We start from the raw sequence: 13,372 nt of genomic DNA, 5'->3' as shown, positions 1-13,372 counted from the left end.
GCACTTATGGAAACTGAACACAAAGCTTTTGGAGGATGAAGGGTTCATTATGCAAGTAAAGACCAAGCTAGACAAACTGCTAGACGCGCAGCGAGCTAGTTTCGCAACTGAATGGGAGGAGTTCAAAGAGTGGGTAAAAATGAAAGCAATAGAAAAGAGCAGCGTGGCTCGTTATCAAGAGAAAGAAAAAGAAATGAACGGGCAACTTGAATGGATGCTGAGCATGGAAAGTAGCACGCCGGGAACTTTCACGAAAGAAATACGGGAAGTGAAATGCCAGCTCGAAAGAATTGACGCTGACAGGTATAGGGCCGCCGTCATACGCGCAAGGTCTGAAAAATTGTGGGCTGGCGAAACGCCGACAAAACGAGCGCTATCAGACGAGAAAAGATATGCTAGCCAGAAAGAAATTAGGAGCATCCGATATGACAGCCGGTCTTCGGAAGATGCGAGAGACATTCAGAGCGCTATAGCCAAACACTTCACAGAACTTCTTAGCAATAAGCTCGACACCGTAGAAGGCTTCCACGTAGACTTTTTAAGACTGGTGCCAACACTAGATGACGAAATTAAGGAACGCCTTGAACTGCCTATAACTTTACAGGAGATAGAAAAGGCAATAGACGACCTACCATCTGGGAAAGCTCCTGGGCCATATGGGCTAAGTGCGGCCTTTTATAAAACCTTTAAGCTTCCTCTTGCACAGTGCATGCTCCATGTGATAACTGAGGCTTATGAACGCAAACAGGTTCCATTGTCTTTCAACACGCCCCACATCGTTCTCATTCCCAAGACTGATGATCCGGAAGAACGACTGTTGGTGGGGTCATATCGACCGATTAGTCTCACCAACGTCGACTACAAAGTATTTATGAAGGTTCTAGCAAAAAGACTGCAGTCTGTGATCACGAAATTGGTAGGGTCTCACCAGACGTGTGGAATTAAAGGCCGTAGCATCGCCACAAATATACATGTCGCACGCAGCGTATTAGAGTGTGTTGATGCATTTGGCGGTCAGATAGCAATGATACAGCTCGACTTGGCGAAAGCGTTTGACCGCGTCTCACACGAAATTCTTTTTTCCATCCTGGAACATTCCAAACTAGGCGACGTTATAGTAGAGGGCGTTAAAATGGCATACAAGAACTGTACAACCCGCATTATAGTTAATGGCAATCTCACTGACAAACTTGCTGTACGCTCTTCAGTAAGACAGGGATGCCCGCTTTCCACCTTGCTTTTTGCAGTGTATTTAGAGCCGCTATGTCTGGCAATTATCAACTCTGACCGAATTTCAGGTTACAGACTGCAGTCATCACACGTGAAAGTACTCGCGTATGCTGACGATATAGCGGTGTTTTGCGCTGATAGACAGAGCATCTGTGAAGTCACGAGTGTGGTCGAAAAGTTCTGCGCTCAGACTGGAACTCAGATCAATTGGGGGAAAAGTTCCGGTTTTTGGCATGGCGAATGGGACGTAACACCGGGTTGTTTTCCTCGGCTTCGATGGTCCACTTTGCCAACGCGGTATCTAGAAGTGCCCCTGGATGGTTAGCGGGATCCCAGCTCGTACTGAAAAGAAGAGACTTCGAGAATGAAAGAGAAAGCGGTCGCGTGGCAAGGAAGACAGCTATCAATGTTTTCCCGTGCCTCTATCTGTAATGTCTTTTTGATTTCGAAGCTCTGGTATGTAATGAATGTGCTTTGTGCGACACGAACAGCTATTCAAAAAATGCATCGTGTTTTTGCTGTTTTTATTTGGGCGTCCACCTGCGAAAGAACCAGCCGAACTAACCTGTTTTTTTCCGTTAAAGGGGGAGGCCTTGGCCTGGCGCATCTTTTTTTGCGTCAAGTGGTCTCGCGATTTATGTTTTTGCGTGATCAAAGTGATCCCTTTCTAAGAACTGTTCTGCAAGTGCGCCTACAGAGACTGCTCCCTGGAAGGGTAGTCTCCTGTGATAACATGTGGGGTGCTGTGACAGGATACTTGCGCGAGGTTCTTTCGTGCAAGATGTTGGAAGTACGTTTCAGCCCTGAATACCTATGTTATGTTAATAAGAAAAACCTGTACAAAGCGCTGGTTGACGTGATGTTGCCGGTACCCATTTATCGGACACCACACTTTGGAGGCCCAGGGCAAGATATTTTTAAAAGAGTTAGGAATATGCCCGTTATACCTGGGGTTAAAACTTTTTTTTATACTGCATTCCGGTACGCTGCCTGTTAAAACCTGGCTGCATAATAAAGCGCTATTCGTGCCATGGACAACAAACTGCTTGGCATGCGGGAAGCCCGAGACAGTGCAACATGTTTTCCTAGAATGCTGGGATCCAATTTTTTATTGGGATGTCCTTCAGAGAACGATTAAAAAGAAACTACCTTACACTTTGCGTTACACTTTTGTTTTCTTTGCGATCACGAATAAGCAGAAGAAAAGAGGGAGAGAAATATACCTCCCCGTGCTCCGTTCCCGTGGTGTAGTGGTTATCACGTGCGCTTAACAGGCGGCAAGGTCCCCGGTTCGATTCCGGGCGGGAACAGTGCGTTACACTTTTGTTTTCTTTGCGATCTCGAATACGCAGAAGAAGAGAGGGAGAGAAATATACCCTCCGTGCTCCGTTCCCGTGGTGTACATTCTACTTCCGGCCACCGAGCGTGACGGACGGCGAATCATGAGCTCCAGTGGAACGGCGACAGCGGCCTTTGTTAGCCGCGGAAACAGGTGGAACAGCGATGACGACGCAGGCTATCAGATTATTTTGCCTCCACTGCCTAAGGGGTGGCGTCGTGCTAAACACCGTGTTTTTGCACGGCGACGTGCGAGCTAGACCCTACAAAGTAGAAGATTTCCGGGACGCTCTTGGCCCAACAGGATTGCTGCCGGAAGTGCTTGCCCTCGGGGCCTACCGGATTAACCACGTCTGGGCTGTGACTATGAACACCGCGGACGCCACGAAAAGGATGCTGGAAGTCAAGGAGCTGAAGGTAAAGCGGCGGCGCTGCATCGTGGTCGACCCTCAGGATCAGCAGGTGCGGCTGCGTCTCCATTGGTTAATACATGGTGTGGCCGATGAAGATGTAAGAACGGCATTGGCGGCTTTCAGTAAAGCCGTACAAGTCACCCGAGAGCGATGGCGCATTCAGGGTATCAAAGACAAGGGGACGACTACCCGGTCCGTCTAGCTCAAGCTCAACAGCGGCGTGAAGGTGGAAGATCTCCCGCACCAAATTAGGGTCGCCGGTGAGCTGGCCCTAGTCGTAATTCCTGGCAGGCCAATGCAGTGCTTGCGCTGTCAAGGCACTGGTCATGTACGACGAGACTGCAAGGTTCCCCGGTGCTCGCAATGCCGTCGGTTTGGACACGCCGAGGACCAGTGCGTACGTACATACGCCTCTATGACTGGGCCAGCCGAAGGCAATGACACAGCAAGGTTGGTAATGGACGCGGCCGAGGCCGAAGACACGGCGAAAGGGGCAGAAGACCAGGCAACCCCATGTGCTGTAGGCGGTGTGCTTGCACCTGATGCGGGCGCGGGGACACCACCGGACAAGGAAAACTCTACGGAAGGTTCGGCAAAAAAGCCAGCAGAAGAGACCAAGGAAGAAAGCAAGAGCAGCCTAACGGAAGCTAGCGAGCAAATGAAGACAGCTGAGGACCAGTCGGCGCAGAACGACCCTATGAGCAGCAATGTTGGAGCCTCGGTCAAACGGCCTCTTGAGAAGGCTGCAGACAGCAGCGCAGCGAACCAAGGAAGTGGGGAAGACGGGCCGCCTTCGAAGACGACAACGGGCAGGCGCAGCAGCTACAAGCCACGACCGAACACCGCTAACACAGACAAGAAGTCCGAGAAGAAGCCGCCACCGCTCTCCAGTGGCACCGGTCCACCGGGCGGCTCCGGGGGCGTCTAGCTGTGTGCTAGGCGCTAAAGGTAAACACCATGCTCCGGGCCAAAACTTTTCACTAGACCTGTAATCATGGCTCCCAACCCGTCGCTTAGATTGGCCACGCTAAACGTTCGAGGTCTGGCCGCGAAGCGAAAGCAGAGCCAAGTGTGCAGGCTGCTGGTGGACTATGACCTTGACGTGTTAGCCGTGCAAGAGACAAAAGTAGATGGTGATGAAGAGACCCGCAGCATGGTGCAGCGGTTTACGCCACGCTACTACGCGGTAGTGAGCCACGCCTTAGGGACGTCGGCGGGCTACGTGCTGTTTGTTAGAAAATTACCCGGTATAACGGTTAAAGGTTTTTATTCATGTCCAACTGGCAGATTAGTTTTCTGTGATTTTGCTTTGCATGGAATTGAATGGCGGGTGGTATGTATTTATGCACCAAATGCGTTGGAGGAACGGGTTTTGTTTTTTTCCATGTTAAAAGAGTATATATCTTCTGAAACGAAGATGGTGCTGTTAGGTGATTTTAATTGTGTTCTCAATGCCCGAGATCGGTCTAATAGAGGTTTAAGGAGCGATAAAAGTAGGGATGTCTTGAACGAGATAATTACTGAATGCGAATTAGCGGATGTGGCGGAATGTATGATAGGGAGGCGAAATGTGCGTTTCACGCACTTTCAAGGAAACAGCCATGCGCGCTTAGATCGTATTTACTTGTCGCTTCAAGCAATACCAATTTGTAATAGTTACGGTGTATATCCTATTTCCTTCACTGATAATTGCTTGGGTAAATGTGACTTAGGAAGGAAGAAAAAAGGCGGCAGCTTCTCTTGGGAGCTGTGGAAAATGAATTCAAACTTAACTACTGACGAAAGTTTCGGAGAATATGTATCGGACTGCATCAAAAAAATTCTAATGAGAGGCGAGGGTGAATTAAAAGATCGATGGGAAGTGTTTAAACAGTGCATTAAAATGAAAGCCATCGTTCGTTCCGTCTCAATAATGCATAAAACAAAAAAGAAAGAGAAGGAACTGCGAATAATCTTGGAAAAGCTGACAGAACTGGAGTGCCAAGAACCGGGAGCATACAAAAGCGACATACGGAATATTAAACAGAAACTTGAACTGCATGATGAGGAACGCTATCGCGGAGCGATAGTTCGTGCTCGAGCCGAATCCTTTGCGATAGGGGAGGCGCCCACAAAAAGGGCGCTCGGACTGGAAAAATCGCACGCTCGACGTAATCATATTGACGTGATCGAGGTGGGTGGTAACGAAGTTACAGATAATGATAGTATCGCACGTGCGTTTTTTGAACACTACGAAAATCTGTTCGCATTTAGGCAGGTGGACCTAGAACGGTTTAAGACGAACTTCTTGAAAAGAATGCCTCAACTGACTGAAGAAAGAAAAGTTGCATTAGAAACGCCGATAACTGTTTTTGAAGTGGAACGCGCAATTGACAGTTTGAATCCTGGCAAGTCACCGGGCCCTGATGGGCTTTGCGCTCTGTGGTACAAGCGGTTTAAAAAGGAATTGTCAGCAGTACTTGTAGCAATTTTCAACGAAGCGTACGATGGTAAGGCGTTACCGCCATCTTTCGGTCAATCACACACGGTGTTGATTCCGAAGACAGAGGATGTAGATAAGTTGAAAAGTGTAACATCATACAGACCAATAGCACTCACAAATGTAGACTATAAGATACTAATGAAAGTCTTAGCAGCTAGACTTCAGTCGGTTGTTAAAGACATAGTCGGCCCACACCGAACGTGTGGAATTAAGGGTCGCACTATTGCGACGAATGTTCACAAGATGCGCTCAGTTCTTGAATGTTGTGACTCCCTTGAAGCGTGTGTGGCCATACTTCAATTGGATCTGGAGAAGGCATTTGATTGCGTAGCGCATGCTATTTTGTTTGCAGTGTTGGAACACATTAATGTCGGATCCGTCATCACGGATAGTGTAGCTCTGGCGTATCAGAACTGCTCTACCAGACTAATTATTAACAAAGAATTGGGGGCCCCCATTAAAGTGCAGCGTTCCGTGCGTCAAGGCTGTCCCATCAGTCCACTTTTGTTTTGTATATATATTGAAACATTATGTTTGTCAATAATTGAAAATAATTCTATCCGTGGTTTTCGTTTACAATCTTCAGAGGTAAAACTGCTCGCATATGCCGATGATGTGGCGGTATGTTGTATTGACTACGAAGGCATTGAAGAAACCATTCGAAGTGTTAAATTTTTCAGCGACGTTACAGGAAGCCGAGTAAACTGGGGAAAGTGTCTGGGATTTGGGCACGGCGTGTGGCCGTTCACCCCGGGCATTTTTGCCAATGTTGTATGGCAGAAAACGCCTGTGAAGTACCTTGGTGTGTCACTTGAGTTCTACAAAAATAATAATGACTACTGGCAGCAACAAGCAGAACTCTTACGCGAAAAGGCGAATGCTTGGAGGGCGAATTATCTCTCTATGCTTGCGAGGGCAACCGTGTGTAACATGTTTTTTGTGGCTAAGCTATGGTATGTGATACAAGTGATGCACTGTTCTAGGGTAAATGTGCAGAAACTTCATAGGGTTTTTGCGACCTTTGTGTGGGGATCGACGTGGGAAAGGTGCAGTCGCACAAATTTGTTCAGGAGTGTGAAGTGTGGGGGACTTGGACTGGCACACCTTTTTGTCAAACAATTAGTTAATAGATTTTTCTTTTTTCGCGAGGTCAGCGACCCATTTCTGCAAACGGTGTGCCAGGCCAGATTAGGGCGACTGCTACCTGAATATGTTATTAGCACGCAAGTTCTGACGGGGACGGCACAAGGTTATTTTCGGGAAGTAGTAGCGAGTGTGCGATTTTTGAGTGTGCGTTTTTCTAATGAATCTTTATATTCTGTTAAAAACAGGAAACTGTATAAAGACTTATGTGATATAGTGTTGCCAATCCCGTTGTACAGGGTGATATACAGTGCAGGCCTGGGTCAGAACGTACTCGAACGGGTTAAAAGAATGCAAGTAGCACCAAGTGCAAAAACTTTCTTTTTCAAACTGCATACCGGAACTCTCCCGGTAACAACCTTCTTTGAGGCGTGTGGGTTTTATATGCCATGGGGGTCTCACTGCATAATTTGCAAAAAGCCGGAAACGATCGACCACGTTTTCCTTCACTGTTGGGAAGCGGTGTTCTTCTGGGATGTGTTGCAGAGGACAATCAAAAACGAATTCCCACTAGACACGCATGGAATTAGGTACTTTGCGATAGACAACGAAGAAGGTGTACCTTTCGATCTAATCATGCTGACAGGCCTGCACAGTATATGGCGCTCAAGAATGACTGGCTTCTACTGTGAACCGGAGGCAAGACCAGCAAGGCTGTACTTTAGAGAGAGCATTGCTCGGTTAGTAGAAGTGGAAAAAACAAAAGAATGTCTTTCTCCCTGGGTAGCCAGGGTAGAAACCTTAGTCACACTAAAGGGATTTTAAGTGACAACGTCAGTCAGAAGACAACTGATGGCTTTTATCTCAATGTGTTGACAAATTGTATTGTAACCCCGTCTTGACTTTTCATGTGTTGTAAGTGTATTGTCGTTGCAAAACCGGTAATAAAGAAAAAAAAAGTTCCCGTGGTGTAGTGGTTATCACGTGCGCTTCATACGCGCAAGGTCCCCGGTTCGATCCCGGGCGGGAACAGTGCGTTACACTTTTGTTTTCTTTGCGATCTCGAATACGCAGAAGAAAAGAGGGAGAGAAATATACCCCTCCGTGCTCGGTTCCCGTGGTGTAGCGGTTATCACGTGCGCCTCACACGCGCAAGGCCCCCGGTTCGATCCCGGGCGGGAACAATGTACTTCCTTTCTTTTTCTATTTAAATCGCATACATGCAGAACAAAACGGGGAGCAAAATAGCCTGAGGCGTGCTCGGTTCCCGTGGTGTAGCGGTTATCACGTGCGCCTCACACGCGCAAGGCCCCCCGGTTCGATCCCGGGCGGGAATAATGTACATCCTTTTCTTTTTCTATTTAAATCGCATACATGCAGAATAAAACGGGGAGCAAAATAGCCTGAGGCGTGCTCCGTTCCCGTGGTGTAGTACTTTGCGATTTTTATGTTAAAGAGGCACTATGGCGAATTATTTGCCTTTATGCACCAAACAAAACTAGTGAGCGTTTAGATTTTTTCCGATACATCGAAGCCTTCTTGAAATGCGAAAGAAATGTGTTACTATTAGGGGACTTCAATTGTGTATGCATGGCTGAAGACAACGCCAAGAACCTACCGATACATGATAAGAGCGCGTTGCAACTTACGACCTAATTGATATAGGCGATGTACTGCGAGAAAAGCGAGTTCAGTTCACGCATTTCCAAGGTACAAGCCACGCCCGACTTGACCGAGTATATCTGACAGCAAGCCTCTTATCTTTTTGCACAACATATGCCGTTAAGCATGTAAGCTTTAGCGATCATAGCTTAGTGACTGTTACAATAGGCACAAAGCGTAAAACGAGCACCTTTAATTGGGACCTCTGGAAATTCAATGATAGTCTCCTGCAAGACGAAATCTTTGTCGAAGTAATAACGGCAAAAATTAAAGAAATGCAGGAAAACGACTTCATCAGCCCTGTCGAGTTGTGGGAGCACTTTAAGTGTGAAGTTAAGATGAGCGCAATCGAAAGAGCTAGTGTCGTGCGCTACAAGGCAAGACAGAAAGAAACCGAGTTGCAGCGTACTCTAGACTATCTCTTAAATGCGGAAAGCACTGTTCCCCGCCTGCTTGCAAACAAAGTTAAAGAAGTGAAAAGGCAACTTGAAATTATTGATTCGGAAAAATATCAAGGTGCGATGATAAGGTCGCGTGCCGAGCGGCTCTGGATGGGCGAAGCACCTACCAAGCGACCGTTAAGCGACGAAAGAAGCTACGCTACGAGAAACGCAATAACAGAGCTGCGCTACCAAGGTGCGCTTTCCACAGACCAAAAGCTTATCGAACGAGCGCTAGTGCAACGTTTCAGAAACTTGCTAGGCTGCGGGGCGAATGTGCGAGAGGGCTTTGACACCCATTTTCTGAAATTGATGCCACGATTAGAAGATGAAGTAAAAACACAAATTTAAACACCAATAAGTGTTAGTGAACTGGAAAATGCGATAGATGACTTGCCTACAGGGAAAGCTCCGGGGCCCGACGGGCTTGGTGCCGCTTTTTATAAATTCTTTCAGCATCAAATGGCAAAAATGCTCCTCAGAGTTATAGAAGAAGCTTATTAATCCAAAATGATGCCTCCGTCATTTAAAAGAAGCCACGTCGTACTACTACCAAAGACCAAGGACCCTGTAAAATTACTGTCACCCGAAGCATACCGACCCATAAGTCTAACTAACACGGATTATAAGGTTTTTATGAAAGTTATAGCTAAGCGACTTCAGACCGTGATTACAAACTTGGTCGGTGAACATCAAACTTGTGGAATCAAAGGGAGAACCATAATCACGAATATTCATGTGACCAGAAGTATATTGGAACTATGTGACCTAATGCACGGACGGGTAGCCATGATTCAACTCGACTTAGAAAAAGCTTTCGATAAGGTAACCCACAGCATTCTTTTCTCCCTCTTAGAACATATCAACGTAGGTAACATCATATATGATGGAGTAAAAATGGCCTACACTGGGTGTTCTTCAAAACTAATTATTAATAAAAAATTAACCGAAAGCATTACAGCATACTCTGGTGTAAAACAGGGATGCCCTGCCAGCTCATTGCTATTTGCAATTTACCTCGAACCGCTGTGTTTAAATCTAATGATGAATAAAAAGATACGCGGTTTCCGGCTCTTATCACGTGAAATAAAGGTCTTATCCTATGCTGACGATATCGCAGTATTCTGCACGGACAAGGAACGCATTCAGGAAGCTATGCATACCGCAAGAACTTTCTGCAGCTTTACAGGAAGTGCAATAAGCTGGCAGAAATGCTTAGGTTTTTGGCATGGTGAATGGGAATCTACGCCAGAAATTTTTGACACTATAAATTTCAGCGAGACACCTGCTACTTACCTCGACGTACCACTCGAACATTACCGCGACACGACTGAGCAGTGGACAGCAGATACTGATCGGGCAAACGAGCAAACAAGAAACTGGGGAGGACGGAACTTCTCAATGTTTGCGCGTGCAACTGTGTGTAACTCATTCCTCGTGGCTAAAGTGTTCTATATGTTTCAAGTATTATGTATGTCTAGGATGTGTGTCCAAAAATTGCACAGGGTATTGGCAATGTTTGTTTGGGGATCGGGATGGGAACGTACAAGCACGCTAAACTTATTTCATTCCGTGAATAACGGAGGCCTTGGTTTGTGTAATTTGTTTTTAAGAGAAGTAGTCTCAAGGTTTATTTTCCTACGCGACCAAAGGAATGCATTTCTACAAACTGTTATACACGTCCAACTACACAATGCCTTATCTGAGTTCATTGTTACATCATGTGGAACACCACAAGTAGTGGTGAAAGGATATATGCGCGAAGTGGTAAGCGCTTTTCGATTGCTCAAAGCCCATTTCTCACTTGAATATTTGTCTGTTGTCGGCCGGAAGAAATTGTATAAAGACCTCGTGGATATTTTGTGCCCCGTGCCTATATACCGCTCAACATACACTCTAGGGCCTGAACGCAATGTCTTGAAACGTGTAAAAAGAATGCCTATCAGGCCGACTACAAAATCTTTCTTCTTTCTTGTGCACAGTGGCACGCTTCCCGTAAAACCATGGCTAAAAGAGAAGGGTTTGTTTGTACCATGCAGTATCGATTGCGGTATATGCCATAAACCGGAAACTATAGACCATATATTTCTAGATTGTTGGGACTCGGTGTTCTTGTGGGACATCCTACAAAGAACCATCAAAAAAGAATTCCCTCTGACACCATTCGGTATTCGCTTTCTGCCTTTTGAAGAGACGGGAGACGTGCCATGCGACACAATAATGTTGCTCTGCTTGCACAGTGTCTGGAGGACAAGAATGGATGTAAGGCATGAAGCTCTCCAACCTCGTTCTGCTCAGGAATATTTCGTGGAAAACATCCTGCACCTACGTGACATACATAAGGCCAAAGGGGAGCCACCAGCGTGGCTAGCCATATTAGACAAATTAGCCACAGTTCGGTTCCCCTAACCAAGCTGCTTTACCCAATATGCAGCCGGTGTTTTTACCAAAGTACAGCTACCTCTTTCTGTTTTTAACTCTAACGCGTGGAATATTCTACTGAGAGCAAACGTGTTACCTTTTTTTGTACGTGCGTTGTGTGTAAAACAGGTAATAAAGAAAAAAAAACCGTTCCCGTGGTGTAGTGGTTATCACGTGCGCTTCACACGCGCAAGGTCCCCGGTTCGATCCCGGGCGGGAACAGTGCGTTACACTTTTGTTTTCTTTGCGATCTCGAATACGCAGAAGAAAAGAGGGAGAGAAATACACCCCTCCGTGCTCCGTTCCTGTGGTGTAGTGGTTATAAAGTGCGCTTCACACGCGCAAGGTCCCCGGTTCGATCCCGGGCGGGAACAGTGCGTTACACTTTTGTTTTCTTTGCGATCGGGAATACGCAGAAGAAAAGAGGGAGCGAAATAGCCCTCCTCGTGATCCGTTCCCGTGGTGTAGGGATTCTACTTCCGGCTTCCGTTCGGTGCGGACGCAGAATGCCTTGCTCCGTTGGGGTGGTGTTTGCGGCTCTGAGGAGCCGCGGTAACAGGAATGCTGCTATGGATAGCCAGGACTACCAAGTTAACTTGCCGCCTCTGCCTACTGGACCATGGGTGGCCAACACGCTCTTTCTTCACGGAGACGTAAAGGCAAGGCCCTACCGAGTCGAGGATTTTCGAGACACGTTGGTTCGTCTGGGTCTGCTTCCCGAGGTTGCGCCTTGGGGGCTTTCCAGATGAACCACGTGTGGGCGGTTACTTTCAGAAGCCCAGATGCTATGAAGAAAATGGTGGCCCTTGGAGAGATTACGGTTAAGGAGCGTCGCTGCCTGGTGGTTAACCCAGCCAGCCAGGATGTGCGGCTTAAGCTCTACTGGGTCCTTCACAACGTGCAAGATGAGGACGTCCGCGCCGCGCTCACGCCTTTTGGGAAGGTTACGGATGTCTTCAAGGAACGCTGGCGTGTGCAAGGCATCACCGATAAAGGTTCGTCAACCCGCATCGTATCGATGAAGCTGAAACCCGGAGTTACCATAGACGACCTCCCGCATCAACTTCGGGTCACCGGCATCATGACACTGCTGGTTGCGCCTGGGCGTGCCCCGCTCTGCCTGAGGTGTAATCGCACAGGTCATATTAGGCGAGAGTGTCGCGTACCGCGCTGTGCTTTGTGTCGACGCTTCGGGCACGACGAAAGCTCGTGCGTGCGAACGTACGCGAATGTGGCGGGACCATCCAAAAGTGATGAAGTCATCCAGGAGAACACAATGGACGCATTCGATGCTGAAGAGACGGCTGGAAAAGGTGGCGTGGTGCAACGTCCTGATCCAAAGGAAGGCACCCGTGAACCAGCGAAGAAAGCGGACACCAAAGAATTAGAGGAGAAGCCCGCTCGAGCTAAAGAAAAAGAGCAGCACGCGGAAAATAATGACAAGAACAAGACAAGCAACGAGCCTGCGGAATCGCTTGGACACTCTCCGAGTCGCATGGACACGACGGAGCCCCTTAAAGGAGCGGGCCCGGTAAAACATCCACTCGAAGCTAACGAGAAAAAGGACGGAGGATCAAGTGGATCAAGCCACGAGGAACCGCTTGCGAAAACACCGAGTGGCCGTCGGTCGAGCTTCAAGCCGACGCCTAATATCCCACCTGGCAGGAAAGGGCCAGCGTCGGGACCGACGTGAGCCCCCAGCAAGTGTTCGCAGTATGTGTGAGTACTGAGGTGAAGGAGGGGAGGATGTAAAGACTGACGTCGCATTCGAACAAAGTGAGTGTCAGTAGTCTGTTTAAGAAGGACTTTAGTCTCACGCGCCTCCTCACATTACCATGAAAATACGTCTAGACACAGCCTTACGATTTGGTACAATTAATGTCCGAGGCCTTGCAGGAAGGCGCAAGCAATATCAGCTTTGTCGCCTGCTCATGAAAAAGAATCTTGACGTAATCGGTGTACAAGAAACAAAAGTCGATAGTGAAGAAGGGACAGATCAAATGTTGCATTCATTTAGGCCACGTTTTTACGTGTGTGTTTCGCACGCATGCGGTACTTCAGGTGGTAGCGCGCTTTTTCTGAGAAGCGCTATAGGCTTCTCGGTAGAAACTGTGTTCACAGACGATAGTGGCTGGCTTATTGTTTGCGATTTATGTTTCTGTGATATTAAGTGGTGCGTCATATGCTTGTATGCGCCTAACAAGGTGAACGACCGAAAGAATTTCTTTGAAAGTGTTGAAAACCATTTGCAGTGTGATCGAATTGTTGTGATGATGGGTGATTTCAACTGCGTCTGTAATGTA

The 13,372-nt window shown here is 47.4% G+C and overlaps 6 non-coding genes across 6 annotated transcripts; all 6 read left to right on the top strand.

Moving 5' to 3' along the window:
• Window positions 1-2,466: 2,466 nt before the first annotated feature.
• Window positions 2,467-2,540, top strand: TRNAV-AAC (transfer RNA valine (anticodon AAC)). Its single transcript has one exon. It is a non-coding gene; the product is annotated as a tRNA-Val (tRNA).
• A 4,965-nt stretch (window positions 2,541-7,505) lies between these two features.
• TRNAM-CAU (transfer RNA methionine (anticodon CAU)) lies at window positions 7,506-7,578 on the top strand. The gene has a single exon. It is a non-coding gene; the product is annotated as a tRNA-Met (tRNA).
• A 79-nt stretch (window positions 7,579-7,657) lies between these two features.
• TRNAV-CAC (transfer RNA valine (anticodon CAC)) lies at window positions 7,658-7,730 on the top strand. The gene has a single exon. It is a non-coding gene; the product is annotated as a tRNA-Val (tRNA).
• A 79-nt stretch (window positions 7,731-7,809) lies between these two features.
• On the top strand, window positions 7,810-7,883 carry TRNAV-CAC (transfer RNA valine (anticodon CAC)). Its single transcript has one exon. It is a non-coding gene; the product is annotated as a tRNA-Val (tRNA).
• A 3,335-nt stretch (window positions 7,884-11,218) lies between these two features.
• On the top strand, window positions 11,219-11,291 carry TRNAV-CAC (transfer RNA valine (anticodon CAC)). Its single transcript has one exon. It is a non-coding gene; the product is annotated as a tRNA-Val (tRNA).
• A 79-nt stretch (window positions 11,292-11,370) lies between these two features.
• Window positions 11,371-11,443, top strand: TRNAV-CAC (transfer RNA valine (anticodon CAC)). Its single transcript has one exon. It is a non-coding gene; the product is annotated as a tRNA-Val (tRNA).
• The last annotated feature ends 1,929 nt before the right edge of the window (window positions 11,444-13,372 follow it).

Source organism: Dermacentor andersoni, chromosome 1, assembly GCF_023375885.2.
Source record: "Dermacentor andersoni chromosome 1, qqDerAnde1_hic_scaffold, whole genome shotgun sequence".
Taxonomy (NCBI): domain Eukaryota; kingdom Metazoa; phylum Arthropoda; class Arachnida; order Ixodida; family Ixodidae; genus Dermacentor; species Dermacentor andersoni.
Note: the sequence above shows the minus strand (reverse complement) of the source record. Positions and strands in the feature narration are given on the sequence as shown.